The 11,940-nt window shown below is 43.9% G+C and overlaps 1 protein-coding gene across 1 annotated transcript in view; it reads left to right on the forward strand.

Moving 5' to 3' along the window:
- Positions 1–11,940, forward strand: part of NIM1K (NIM1 serine/threonine protein kinase) — a 62,179-nt gene that overhangs the window by 40,854 nt on the left and 9,385 nt on the right. The window lies entirely within an intron of this gene.

Here is an 11,940-nt window from a genome sequence, read left to right on the forward strand (position 1 = left end):
TGATCCCCTGTGGTATCGGGATCTAGTTTGGGGAAGGGTTAGGAGTCCAGAGCCCAGAAAGCAAGTGAAGCGATATCATTGAGCCCTGCTAGGCACAAGCCTGGTGCCATCCGCTTTCCTTTGTTATCTCAGTTAATTTGCACAGTACTGGTGTGAGGTCAGTGCTTTTCTTCCCATTGTACAGGTAGGGAAACTAAGATCCAAAGACATTAATTGTAGCTTGAGCAATTTAATCTGAGATGATTTTGACTTCCAAAACTCTCCCACTGTACCATGTGGTTAAACTCACTCAAACATTGAGGGGAATTTGTCCTGCTTCACTTGGAGAAACAAAGTGGAGTGTGTCTTGTTTCCAAGGCAACTCATATTCCAAGTACTTTGTATAACTTCTGTTTTTATTTGTGTGTCAATACCAGTGACACAGAATGGCCCAGGAGACCTCCTGAATCGCCACTGTCAATGGACGTTAGGGTCTGGTCTCCCCCTCCTTACCCGAGCCTGCTACTTCTGTTACATTTGGGAGACAGGGATTTGATCTCCAGACCTTCTCTGCTTCAGTCTACTCTGTACCGGTTCTCATTGTTGCTGGGTTCCTTGCTCTCTACCAAAGACCGACGCTTGCTTGGCTCCCAGGCCCTCTGGATTCTAGACCCGCAGTGCCCACCACTCTGGCCTCAGGAAGGAACTGTGCAGAGCCCAGCAGCTTCTTGCTGCCCCAACCCAGTGTGGGCAGTTCCCCAAGTTACCTCTAACTGAGCTGACGCCTGGACATTATCGGAAGAGAGTTAGTTACAAGACAGAAAAGGAACGCTTGCAACTCGGTACAATTTACTGTCTTCCTAAGGCTCTACCCTCTCCCTCAGAGTCCCATATGGATATTTTCTCTCCTGGGACCCAGCCTGCCACCGTGCCTCCAAGGCCACTCTTTTCTTATAGGAGTTGTTTTTTGTTTTCGTTTCTTCTCCAACCCCCATCCCATGTCCCTCCCATCCTATGTTTGGTCCTTATAGAAAAAGCACCATAACCCCCACACACGTGCACGCACACCTACACTCCCCAGTCACTGGAGCTCCACGTCCCCATAAATGTTGCTCTGAGCCGAGCGTCTGGGTTCACGTCTTCATGTTTCAGCTATTCACCTTACTTACCTGGGTACGTTCCAGCCCTGTGAGCCTCACATCTTCCCTTGTACATTCCCTTGTAGTCGGTAACAGTGCGTACTTGACTCAGAAAAGTGGATCTAGTGCTGTAACTCAAATCTGATTGGGACAGAGGTTATTTTTCAGTGGTCTCTAGAGCAAGAATGAAAGAGAAAAGATCAAACACATGGGGATGAGGGGCCAGAAATTGAGACGGACGACATGGTTACGAAGGAGAGGGGAGAAGTTGGATAAAGGCAACCCAGGACAGGAATTCAGAGCGGAGAGAGTGTCCAGTGCAGCAAAGAGGTCACAGAGGCAAAAGTCTGCTCCAAGCCTGCTGGATGGGGCCCACTCGGAGCGGTTTCCAGAGTGTGGGTTCAGATGTTAGAATCCAGTGCCGAGGAAGCACAGTGAGTGGCATGGTAGGAAGAACGTGGATTTCAGCATCAGATAAATTTGTTTCAAATCCTTGTTCAGTCACTTACTAGGCATCTGACTTCGTGCATACGACGAGGACTTTTTTGGTCCTCAGTCACCTCGGCTATAAACTAGAGATAACGATTCTTATCTTGGAGTTGTTGGGACCATTAGAAATAACATATATGAAGTACATGGCATGTAGTAGCCATTCAATAAATGGTAGCTATCATTGGTACAACTCTTTTTTTTAGTTGAAATAAACTTGTTTCAAAAGGAAATTCAATATTATTAAAATAATGAAAAACCAACATCACTTGAATAGAGGTAACAGTAAAAATAAATACAATGCAAACAAGTGAAATGTTTTGTTTGCTCATTTACTTATTTATTTTCCTAGCTTTACTGAGATATAATTTATATATAACATTATGTAAGTTTAAGGTATACGACAGTGATTTTACATAGGTATATATTGTTAAATAATTACAATAAGGTTATTTAACACTCCCATCACCTCACACAGTTACAGTTTTTTTGTGTGTGGTGAGAAATTTTTATATCTATGCACTTAACATCTTTTAAAAAGTTTTAAAGGAAAATTACCAAGTAATGGAAAGTAATTTAAAACATGCCAACAACCAATCTGAAGCTTTCTCTTTGCCTTAATTAGGAGAACTGAAAGAGAATTAACATGGGAATAACGTTTTTATGCTGTGATTCAGTGCTATTTAAGGCTGTTTCCATGCACTAAAATTATTTCATACCCCATGAGTGTTAAAGGTTTCACTTTGGGAAACACTAACCTCATCTAGTCCTCCTATGTTTTATAAATAAGGAAATGGAAGCCCAGAAGTGACTGTTCCGAGGTCACAGCAGAAACAGGTCTAGAAATCAATTTTCTTTTCACTCCACCTAGCTACCTCAGATTTTGGTGCAGTGTGGAGGCGGCAACTCTTTCACACTCTGCCCTGAATCAGCTACTGTGTTTCCCCGAAAAGAAGACCTAGCTGGACCATCAGCTCTAATGCGTCTTTTGGAGCAAAAAATTAATGTAAGGCCCAGTCTTATTTTAATAGAATATAAGACTGGGTCTTATATAATATATGAGATGAGATGAGATGAGATGAGATGAGATGAGATGAGATGAGATGAGATGAGATGATATAATATAATACTGGGTCTATAATATAATATAATATAATATAATATAATATAATATAATATAATATAATATAATATAATATAATATAATATAATATAATATAATATAATATAATATAATATAATATAATATAATATAATATAATATAATATAATATAATATAATATAATATAATATAATATAATATAATAATATAATAGCGAGACCTATATAATTTTTTGCTCCAAAAGATGCATTAGCGCTGATGGTCCGGCTAGGTCTTATTTTCGGGAAACACGGTAGCCACATGGGGTCCCCTGCTTTCTCCAACACCAGACGCCAGCCAGATGCTGACCCCTCACAGACCATTCTTCTCTCCTGTGGCAATATTCCCAAGGAGTGGTCCTGCCCTTAAAATGCCTGCAGAAGGGCCGACGAAACAGGAAACAGTTAGGGAGCAAAAGTGTATACCCAAGACTCAGAGAAGGGCTCTTCTTGCAGCCTGCTTCCTTTTTGTCCTTCTCCCTGTTCAGTGTCTAAGATCTGCCATTTAAGTGGCAGAAGGTAGTGCAGAATTGTGGAAAGATGGCTTTGGAGTCAGCCAGACCTGGGTGGAATTCCAATTCTTTTTTTCTCTAGCTGTGTGACCTGAACAAGGTATTTTACCACTCTGTGTCTCAATTTCCTCATGTATAAATGAGGAAAATACATCAGCTACATAGGATTGCTGGGAGGAGCAATATTTTTAAATGTAATATATTGACTACCACAGGCCTAGACAGAGCACCTAATATTCATTGCATGCTTTTATTAGTCTGCTTTTAATGAAGTCTAGATCCTATAGGCCTAAATTACATGCCATGCCATTAATGGAACAGAAGCCTACCCGAATTAGCTCGCTTTGAAAGGTGGTGTATTGTGTTCAGGGGAATTCTGTGGCCCCACAGCAGGGAAGTAGAGCGAGGGAAGATGTTACTGTCTTCATCCCCTTCTCTTTCTCTGTGGCCGTAAGCTTTCTTATTTCTACTTCCCTTGACGAATGTGTTCCCTCTTCATACTTCTTTCTGCAGAGTGTCTTTCTCTGCTCAGAGGGTACATGGCCAAGAATGCTTGTTGCCAGTCCCATCTATATACTCGCTCAGCTTTCTTGCCTGTCTCCATCCCACTAGTTTCATTCTATTTCAGCTCAGATTTTCAAGAGAGAGAATATGATTGCTCATTGGCCTGTCAGTGATGGGCTACCTTTGAGTCAAGGGCCTGCCCCTGTCAAGTCAGCGGCAGTCCTTAGGGTCACATGACCATACTTTCTCGGCAGAGCCCAAGGTCCAAAGAAGTGTCTCTGAGAAGGGAGAGTAGGAAGCACGGCAAATCAACAGATATAGCCACCACAGACACAATCACCAGCCGAATAGAGAAATTGCCCCAAGAAAGTATTTAATTCTGTAGACAGGGTATTATGTGGGGTGGACAGAAGAAAGAGGAAGAACAACAACGATTGGTATTTTCATAGTGACTTTCTTCTTGAATTCCACAGGTTTCTTGCCTGCTGTATTATGAAATTAAGTTAATTCTAGTCCCTTGAGTGTTGGAGAACCCAGCATTTTCCTGCTGTGCAGGAAAATTAATGAGTGGCCTCATTCACATGCTCTCCTCACTCCTAACCTGCCACAGAGTAGCTCTATTGCCAAAGGTACAAGATACCCCTCTGGTGAAGGGACAGTGTGTGCTAAAGGGGAAGAAGGCCAAGCACAGGCAGTGGGCAAATCAGTTCAACAAGCAAGTTTAAACAAGCCAGAAAACAGAATGGCAGGTAACTGAGCACATTAGACTGAGCAACAAATCGCGGACTTCACCTCCCGACTTGCAGGCCCACCCACAATGGCCTAGATCTAGTCCCAGGCTTCATCTCTTTTCTGGCGTCCTACCCCTCAGTGAGCCCCCTAATCCAGGAATGAGTAGGAAAATGAGGATGAAAGGAACTAAGAAGTGTGAAGGAGGGGGAAACCCAGGTGCAAATTGATGTGAGGGGATGAAGAAAGATATGACAGGTCACGTAATGGGAAACAGAACCTCCAGGGAGGATGACGAGTCAAGACGAAAAGACTGGCTTGTAAAAGGAGAGAGCATCTTTGGCCACCCTGAGCTAGCTGGAATAGAGAGAAAGGAGGGCTATTCCTTTAAAATCTTTACCTCTAAAAGAGGAAGGAGATTTATCAGTGAGTGGTTTAGAAAGCTTTGCTGGGAACTTCAAATACCCTGTCTCGTTGCCTGCCCATGTCAGATTATGTAATATGGACAGTGATTTGCATTAACACACAAAGCCAACTTGCCCAGAATTGTCATCAGGTTTTCTAGGAAATGTAGACAGTCTAGATAAGATAAGGAGATGATTCCCAGGAGAGCAGAGGGTTTCAGTGCCAGGGGCAGCTCCTAGGACAGTAGTTTTAAGAAAGGCGCCAGCTGCTCTGATCTCTAGAAAGAAGGCTCCAACACAGGTCCCTGCTGGTTAGAGTTTATTTTTATAGCTAACAGCTCAGATTCCCTTGGGCCTTGCAAGCTGATAGGGCAGGCTGAAGCCATCATGAGTCCTCTTTAAGGCTGATCAGAAATTTCTTGAAAGAGATGATGTACTCAGCTTCTGCATATTTTATGTCCCATCTGTTGTCACAAACAAAAGTAAAAGAAGCAGCGGTGCCTGGCCCTTTCTCTGTTGTTGCCTTTCCTGACCTGGTCTTCCTCTCTGTTACTCAAGTCTCATGTTTCCAGAACCCTTTCTTCTCCTCTCTCTATTTATTTATTCATCAGTTCATTTATTCCTCTTTTTAAAAATCAAATAAACTCTCCTGTATCCATACTTTGCTCTGGGCCTTAAAGAAATGAAGAAAATACAGCTCTAGCCTGATAGGGACTCGCAATGTGTAATGGAGACAAATAAGGAACAATTGATAGGTGCTGTCACTGAGTAAGGAACAAAGGATGTGCTCAACTGCGCCCGAGGACTTCAGGAGAGGGTCAATTGACCAGGAAAGGCTTGTGTTGGGTCTTGAGGTTTGAGGCGAAATTACACAGGACACAGGGGAAAGGGAATTCCAGGCAGACAGAGGATGTAAAGTACATGGAGGTATGTATCAGTGTTGGGGTGTTTGGAGATTTAAAAGTAATTCAGTAAAGCTGGAGCCTGGGGGTAGCCATTGAGGAGTAGGAGATACGGTGGGTAATATAGGCAAGGGCTAGGTCATGGAGAATCTTCTTGCATATTTGAATATTGTCACTTTGGTATTGGGGAGCCATTGAAGAGCTTAAAGCAAGCAATTAATACGAGTGATTCATATAATTTGATTTCAGTGAGGAAGGTGAAGTTGAATTGAAATTGGGTGTGAGAGGAGTCAGAGAAATCAGAATAAAATATTAGTCTAATGATCCAGCCGAATGATGATGTCCCTCTCCACTCTGGAAGTGACAGTGAGGATGGAGACAAAGGGATGCATTTGAGAAATATTTTAGAATATTGGAAAACCTTATGGTCCATAGCATGGGGGACAGCAGGGAAAGACAAGGCAGAGGAGGAAATGGAGGTGACGCCCAGGTCTCCAGCTTTAATGACTTAGCAGTCAATGGTGAATGGAGGAGAACAGATGGATTTGAGAACAAAGACTTGGAAGCATTGGCTTGGAGGTACAGGAAAGTCATGAAGTGAATGACAGCCATCTTGGAGACCAGAAAAGTATGAGTGAGAAATCAAGATTTGGAGCTTAATAAGTCTAGGATATGGCGAAAGTCTTGGGTGTCCTGGTCACAAGCTCCTTGGTGCTAGACATTGTGTTGTATTGATTCTTGGAGCTTCCCCCACATGCATTATAAGTAATAAACATTCAACAAATACTTGGTGAATTAAGTGTGTTTACTAACTTCTCATGAAAATCCAGTGTTGGTGGGGAAGAGATATTAGAGGGAGCAATGCAGGGCAGTGATCTCTGGCAGGTTGTCTATGCTGCAATCTCTTAGGGGGACAGGACTGGGGAACTAACACAGTCTCTAGTAAAGCTTAATAGAGAAGGCCCACTGATTTTTAAAAAGTGGTCCCTCCTCTTGAACACATTCATTAAACCAGCAAATTGTGTTTTCTTATTTTAAAAATAGTAAGTGGCTTTTGTGAATCCATCCTAAAAATAAGTCCAGTATTAGAAATATGATAACCAAAAAATGTTCATTGTGTCATTATGTGTAGTGCAAAGGACTCAAAATAATCTATATGATCCAACAATATAGGAATGGTCAAATAAATGAAAGCATACGCACTGGATGGAAGGTTACATAGCTATTAAAAATCATGATTATGAAGAGTATATAACATGTAAGATGTGTAGGACATGATAATAAATGAAAAAGTAAAGCACAAATTTGAGGGTTTAGTGTGATGCTAACACTTGCCCTGGGTTCTTGTAAGGATTAAATGAGATCATTCATTCAACAAATATTTATTGAGCACCCATTGTATAACAGGCTCTCTTCTCGGGACTGGAGATACAGCAGTGAATAAAACAGACAATAATCTCTGTCCTGTACAGTTTATATTCTAGTGGGGAGAGGCAGACAAAAGTAAGTCAGTAAAATATTCATTATATTATGTAGTGATAAGCGATGAGAGCAGGAAGGGAAACAGGGAGCATTGAGGGCTGCAGTTTTAGGAGAGTTGGCCAGAGACAGACTTACCAAGGATGTAATAATTCAACTGAGAAAAGTAAGGGAGCTGGCCATGGATGCACGTGGGGAAAGCAGTCAGGCAGAGGGAACAGCGAGCACAAGAGTGCCAAGGCCGTCGTACTCTAGAAATGGCTGAGGGGGATGACAGCAGAGAGTTGCAAGGACCAGGTCATGTGGGACCAGGCTGTCATAGAAAGGACTGGCTTTCCTATGACTGAAACCAGAGCCCTTGGAGGGAGCAGAGAAGTGACATGATCTGGCTTAGGCTTTAACAGGATCACCCTGGCTGCTTTGTTGAAAACAGACTGCAAGGGGTCAAAGGCAGAAAGGAGAGATCAATTAGGAACCTACGGCAATAATCAAGGCAAGAGACAGACAATGGTGGCTTGGACCAGGAACGTAGCAGTGAAACGCTGAGAAATGGCTGGACTCTGGCTATATGTAGAAGGTTGAAAAATGGAATATAAAGGAAAAGAGTCAAATACTCAAGATTTTTGCCTGGACAATGGCAAGAATAGAGTTTGCATTTACTGAAGTTGGGAAGCTTGTAGGAGGAGCAGGTTTGGGGAGGAGGGAGATCGAGTGCTCAGTGTTGAACATGTTATGCTGGACTTGCCTATTACACATTTATGACAATACATGGCACATGCTGCTGGTGCTCTCCCAGTCTCCTTGGGCCTTACCATTTCAGTTGCCTGCAGGCCTGCCTTCAAAATGCCAGTCTCTCCATCTCTTTGCCTCTGGGCTTTCTCTTCCTGTATGCATGGGAGGCCAGAAATACAGGGGGGTTAACATCCCGCAGCCAGCAACTGGTTACTGGCAGTAGTTGATGTGTAAGTACCCCCAGCTCTCTCGCTCTTCCACAATGAAACTTGGCCATGATAACTCTTAGTAGGACTAACTGGTAACCTACCCTTTATTGGCCGCCTTTCCTTTCCTATCTCTTCCTCATTCTTCCACTAGTGTTTCCTGGGGTCGCCTCCTTCATTGTCTACTTGCAATTGAATCCCTGCCTTAGGACCTGTTTCTGGCAGAACCCAAATTAACACAACCAAGTGGAGAGGTCATGTAGGCAGGGGTGTTGACACATCCAGGGTCACTAAAGAAATGATTATAGAGAAGAAATCCAAGGACGAAGCCTTCAGGCAGCCAACATTTAGAGGCTACAGAGATGAAAAGGACACAACAAAGGAGCTGTACAGGAAGTGGCAAGAGGTAGGAGAGAAACTAGATATGTGTTGTCCCAGAAACCAAGTGGGAAAGGTGTTTCGGGGAGGAAGGATGAAGCCTGAGAACTGCCCATTGGTTTTAGCAACTTGGAGGTCACTGGTGACTCTGAGTGGTCTCCAAAGTAGGGTGCACATACCCTAGGTGGTGCCCAAGATGATTCACTGAGATACAGGAAGAAAATTTTAGCATTTCCATTTATATTTGTAATGATATCTTTTTAATTTCTATGATTATGTATATTAGCATTACAAGCATATAATTTATAAATAAATATACATATATTTGAGCAGTGCTCAAAAATGTTTTATTGATAAAGGGAGCCGATCACAAGAGTATATAGACCATCACCCTAAGGTACCAGGGTCTTTCCTGCCTCAACATTCCTACTATCAGAACCTCTCCTTATTGCTGCCCCTCTACTTTCTTCTAGCTAATAGTCAGACTCCAGGGGAAGTGTTAACAATCTTCCTTGGCCCGCAAACTAAGGGTACATTTCCTTGTTTTGTGCCCCCATTGCACCCCTCACTCTTGCTCTCCAAGCCTGGTGTTCCCGTCTGCCCCTCCAGACTGTTCTTCATTCAGTGTTCCTTAGTCCTCTGGGTTTCAGTTGCTTTTGGTCTGTAGGGAGCCCTTGCGGGGGATCAAAGGAAGGAGAGGGAGGGCCTGATACCTATCCCCCCAGCCCCTCACTGTGAGGCTGACTCAGGCTGGCCATCTGTCCAGAAAGAAAGTCTCAGCTCCCCTCAAGGCAGCCTTTGCTACATTCCAATATCTGCTCCCTCCCCATGAGCAACCAACAACCACTTACTGGCAGACATATTTGCATGGTCCATTCTAGGTCTAAAAATTTGAATTAGTTGCTGACACTTAATAATTGGAAGATTTGCATAAAATTCAGATGTCTGGCTTCTCTTGAAAAAAATCAGATTTGACAACACTGAGCCTACATTCCAAACAGTAGCAATTGTCTGAAGTTGAGCAGCAGCTGCGCCTTTGCAATGAGGCACGCACTCGTCAGGACTCCAGAGTCCCCACTTTTCCCAGTTGTCTCACCCTAAGCTTGCTACCCAGGTAGCCCCCTGGCCTCTAGAGACATTTGAGTTTGCAAATCCCGATTTAAGGAATGTGTTGCCCACTAGGTGGGACCTGTGTCAGACTCCACCAGATTTGGAGAAAGAACAGGTTTACTTCTCCAATCCGTGTACTTCTTTCTCCCTCCCCTGCCACTACCAAGAGATCCTCTCTCTGGGATTGCTAGCATCACCTCCTAAACCACCGTCTTGCTCTCAGGCTTGTTCCTCTCCTACCCGTTCCCCACACTGCAGCCAGAGTACTCATTCCGAAATGGAAATCAGATTATGGCACTCTCCCTTAAAACCTTGTAATGTCTTTCCACTGCCCTAAAGATAAAGGCTACATTTCTTTCTTTCTTTTTTTTTTTTTTTTACAGGACTTTATTGGGGAACAGTGTGTACTTCCAGAACTTTTTTCCAGTCAAGTTGTTGTTCTTTCAATATTTGTTGTGGAGGGCGCAGCTCAGCTCAGGTCCAGTTACTGTTGTTAGTTGCAGGGGGCACAGCCCACCATCCTTGTGGGAGTCCAACCAGCAACCTTGTGGTTGAGAGGACGAGCTCCCACCAACTGAGCCATCTGGGAGCTCAGCAGCAGCTCAGCTCAAGGTGCCGTGTTCAATCTTAGTTGCAGGGGGCGCAGCCCACCATCCCTTGAGGGAGTTGCGAGGTCGAACCCGGCAACCTTATGGTTGAGAGCCCACTGGCCCAGGTGGGGATCAAACCGGCAGCCTTCAGAGTTAGGAGCACGGAGGAGCTCCAACAGCCCGAGCCACCGAGCCGGCCCCCAAGGCTACATTTCTTAACACAACTGCCAAGGCTCTGGATTCTCTGACCCCTGCCTGGTTTGGGACCACTCCCCCTTATTCTGTGTGTCCAGCATAGCCAGCTCCTCTCAGGTCCTCAAACACACCTGCCATTCCCACGGCCAAGTGTTGGCCCTTCCTCCCCACTTCCTGGTTACAACTGTGTCCTTTCTTGGGGAAACCTTTCGTTTCCCTCTCTGTACCCCTTCCTAACATGTGCCACATTTGTACTAAGCGCTTTTTTCAAATTCTCTTTCTCACTGGACTGTAGGAATAGTGTCTGTTTTTTCTCATTGCCTGATGCGTAGTAGGTACTCAACTGAACACTTATTGGAAGAACGGATTTAGAGCATGGCACAGCAGTTTCTGTCTCTCAATGACAATTTGGAATCCCAGGGCTTTTTAGATGTTGTATATGGCAATGCATGTATATTGTGAGGCACGGCTGTAATCTGATTTACCACACAGTGGAGGAGACAGGTCCGGACTAGAGTGAGGCCATCCAGACGTGCCACTCTGGGAGCACAGCCTTTGCTAAGAAAGACCCAAATATAAACTTTAAAAAAGTAAAATAAAACTAGGATTGTGCTAACGGGAGGTTGATGACTGCAGCATGACCTGATTCTCGAGCACTCACAAGGTGGGGAACGGTGTGCAGGGGCCACGCAGGCGCAGCAGGGAGGGGCGGCAGGCGGGGGCACCACTTGCTTAGAAGCCGGGGCCTGAGCTGGGGGAGGACCAGGGAGGAGCAGTGGCCTCTTCTTCAGACCTCCATCTGCCAGATTCAAGGGTGGAATTCATTGTTCTAGCCATTAAAAGAACAGCTTGCCCAATAGGTTACACAAAACCAGACTGTTTAGGGTAACACAGTGGGCAAGGCCCATTGCCGGGGCCGAGGTTACAGCCCCGAGGGTTCTGCTCGGTTATGGCTTGCCTCCTTCTTCCCCAGTATGGCCTGCTCAGACCCCAGTGAACCCTGCCTCTTTCCATTCTAGAAGCCCTCATGGACCTACTTTAATATACCGATAACACTCCTATTTTGAACTAGCAGCATCTATTTTCATGGGGATAACTACTGTGCCAAAGCTCTTCAAAACAGTTGTTTTCCAAGTAGGTCAAACAAGCACCCTGAGATTTTGTTCTCCCCATTTACTTGCCTGGAAATCCTTCTTAACTAATAGAAAGTCTGGTCCAGTTGGAACCAAAAATTGAATGAAGGTTTACTTTGGAGTAGAGATTCATTCATTTTCAAACATTAACCATTTTTATTACACAATTAATCTATATTAACTGTATAATTAGATTGCATAAGTAATTATAGGAAAATCAGAAAATACAGATAAGGAAAACAATTTTAAAGGCAAACCATCCATGATCCTCTTATTAATAAAATAATTATTCTAAACATTTTGGTGAATATCTCGTCA

This window comes from Rhinolophus sinicus, chromosome 3, assembly GCF_057876585.1.
Source record: "Rhinolophus sinicus isolate RSI-liver-muscle chromosome 3, RSI-T2T, whole genome shotgun sequence".
Taxonomy (NCBI): domain Eukaryota; kingdom Metazoa; phylum Chordata; class Mammalia; order Chiroptera; family Rhinolophidae; genus Rhinolophus; species Rhinolophus sinicus.